Below are 3,384 nucleotides of genomic sequence, written 5' to 3'. Positions count from 1 at the left end.
TGTTAATGAATGAATTTTTGAGAAAAGACGTATATGCAAAAGGATAACTGAGATATTTGCATTGTGAAAACATGGTACCTCACATGCTCTGAAATAGTTAATGTAGTATATTAAAATTGGAAAAGTTACCATGCTATATTCATAGTTAGAAAATGACTATACTTTTTATATCAACCTTTTATATACATAAATATCAATATTTCATGAAATAACATTAAATTTACTAAGTATCAATATTTACTTATTTCAGAAATACTTAAGCTTCTAATTAAGTTTTTTTTTTAAGATTTATTTATTTATCTGAAAGGCAGAGTTAGATAGAGGTAGAAAGAGACAGAAAGAAAGGTCTATAATCTGCTGGTTCAGTCACCAGATGGCTGTAATGGCTGGAGCTGATTCAAAACCAGGAGCTTCTCCTGGGTCTCCAGTGTGGGTGCAGGTCTCTAAAGGCTTGGGCTATCTGCTACTGCTTCCCCAGGCCATAGCAGAGAGATGGATCAGATGTGGAGCAGCCAGGATTCAAACTGGCACCCATATGGGATGATGACACTGCAGACCCGGACTTTAACTTGCCATGCCAGCCCCCCCTACTTGACTTACTTCAGCTTACATTCTGCCTCTAATTCAGGTTCCCTGACTTAGGGCCATGTCCACTGGGGAAAACAACCACTTCTCCTGTGTAGAATTGGAGGAGGGGACATTTTCCTGATTTTCAGATGCAGTACTGTTTCACTAGATTTTGACACCACAGGAGAACAAGTGGGGATGCCACCAGGAGTCTCCTGAAGCAATGGGGATAGCTTGAGAAATCAGATGTGGCTTGTACATGTCTTATTTTTATCTGTTGACAAGGACTGAGATAAAAACCTGTCCAGGCAGGCCTGACTTGGAGAAATGAGTCCATAGGTGAGAGGAATGGAACCCAGCTGCTCTCTGCTGTCTCCAACCTGGAAAGTTCACTTTTCCCTGAGTTTGTTCCTGCTTCTAATGATTCCAAGCCCAAGGCTGTCCTGCTTCCACAAGAGAAATGACAGTTATGGGCCTGGAGGGAGATGAGCGGATGCCATCCCTGCCCTATAAGCACGTCTTGGGGATTCATCTCATAATGGATTAACATCAGAAACTTAGCTGGATGAGTATCTGTTTCATGTACAGAATGAGCTCCAGGAGCAGGTGAGTTCTATAGGAAAGCAGGCATCTTTGCAGTGCAACATTAGGATAAGTCTCTGCTCATGTTATCAATCTTACATATTACTCCACCATTAATAGAACAGATGTTTTTAGACCTGAAATCATCAACATTGTGAATTATATAAGGCCATAAATTAATAGGTTTGGAAAAGTATATTTGTAATTTTTGGTGTACTTGAATTGAAACTATACTAGATTTTCAGTATAATTTAGTGATGTTTATTTTGTTCTCTTAATTTTTGAACTATTTTAAGATATTTCAGAATGTTTTAGGATGGTTTCACCTCATGGCCCTATGAACTGTGCAATATTCTTAATATTAAACAGTAATGAATTTAACAGGTGGCCATGAAAAAAATCCATTACAGTGATTGCTACTAACATATTCTTTTGCTTGCTTACAAGAAAGTTATCTAGAAGTATTTTCTATTGCAGGTTAAGTATTTTTAAAAATTATTAGTCTGGGTGAAAAATATTTCAGTGGAACAAGGAATTCAATCTTTGAGATTACATATTCCTCATCAATTCTGTGATATATCTGCATTAAATTAAGTTTCTAAATAGATGACACATTGCATTCATTCAATGTAGATGCTTGTCCTGTTTATTCTTCTAGAATTTGTCCATCTTTAAAAAACTATTTTTGTGAAACTAATCATAGTGGAAAGGATTTTTTTCTAATTGAATATGCAAACTGACTCATTTTATCAATGAACACAATTAACCTACTCCCCATGATTGGTTTATCAAAAATTCTGCATTATTTTAATATTGTCAATGTCATAGGTCAAGTTGGTAATAAGTATGGTAAAACTTATAGTGAAGACAGCATTGTTAACATAATAAAATAGTAAATTATATCATATATACTTATATTCTTAAATCTACAGGGACTATACACATCACTGTACATTCATTAGTCAAATATTCCTAAAGTTACCACTCATAACATAACAATATTTTAATAATTTATACTTTCATAAAGATAAGAAAAGAGGCTTTATCAAAATTATGTTTCTTGAGGAAACCATTGTGGTGCAGAGAGTTAAGCTGATGCTGGGACATTTTCATCCTTTATCAGTGTGTTGGTTCATGTCCTGTATACATGCTTCTGATCCCTTTGCCTCCTGCTTCTGTTGCAACTAGGCAGCAGCAGATAATGGCTCCAGTACCTGGGTTCCTGGCACACAAATGAGAGACTGGAATGGAGTTCCTCACTCCTATTTTTGGCCAGTTTTCTTGGGCATCTCTGGGAGTGACCAGTGAATGGGAGATGCCTGGCTCTCTCACTACCTCTGTGTGTGTGTGTGTCTGTATTTTTTACTTTTGAGTAAATATTTTTTAAAACATACTTTGTGTATCAAGTAGCCCTTGAGTTTATATAGATGACATCTTTTTGTCATACTGCTTCTGTTTTATGTACATGCCTAATCTAAGCCCAAAGATTTCATCATTAGCCTTTTGGTTTCTAGTCTATTTATCTATATTATTTGAGTTTAAATGCATATAATTTTTGACAACCTACAAGACAATTTTCCCTTAAAAACAATGCCTTCATTCCAAGTAAATCATGGCCAAAATAAATGAAGGTCTCGAGATAACATCAGTCCCATTTCCTGTAAATCCTGGTGTTGTGTGGATAACAAGCAGCAGCCAGTTATGATGAGCAGTGATAGATCCAAAGTAGTTGCCAATTTTGTTAACATTTTTCCATTTCTAGATCACTCTTAAAGAAAATCATAAATGGGGTCATTCCATCCTCATGGTAGTACCAGCAGAGCAACCATGCCAAGTGGATTCATGTTTTTACCCAAATAGAACTGGTAGTTTTTGAAATTAGCAAGGATGTGTTTGATTTGTTGTGCATCCTCTATCATACAAGGTTTTACCCTTTCTAGTCTCTGTTCTTCAAGCTTGCCTTTGATTCTAGGTAATCTTTAATACGCTTCTTGAAGGATTCTTTTGTGAATCTGGTTTTCTGCAGGTGATGGTTCATGACAACATCAACACCAGTGATTACTGTGCTTTCAGTACCTTTGCCCTCAGGGCCTTCAGAAGAGGCATTTACACAAAGCAAGGAATCATCATTGTTACTCTCTGCCCACTGGCCATTTTCCCCTCCACCTCCAGGCACATCTTGCAAATGTTATAGAACATCTCATAGTCACTGATGAGGTCCCAGTAGATAAACAT

The 3,384-nt window shown here is 36.6% G+C and overlaps 1 pseudogene; it reads right to left on the bottom strand.

Annotated features, from left to right (window-relative positions):
• Positions 1 to 2,890: 2,890 nt before the first annotated feature.
• Positions 2,891 to 3,384, bottom strand: LOC133754226 (translationally-controlled tumor protein-like; annotated as a pseudogene).

This window comes from Lepus europaeus, chromosome Y, assembly GCF_033115175.1.
Source record: "Lepus europaeus isolate LE1 chromosome Y, mLepTim1.pri, whole genome shotgun sequence".
Taxonomy (NCBI): Eukaryota; Metazoa; Chordata; class Mammalia; order Lagomorpha; family Leporidae; genus Lepus; species Lepus europaeus.
Note: the sequence above shows the minus strand (reverse complement) of the source record. Positions and strands in the feature narration are given on the sequence as shown.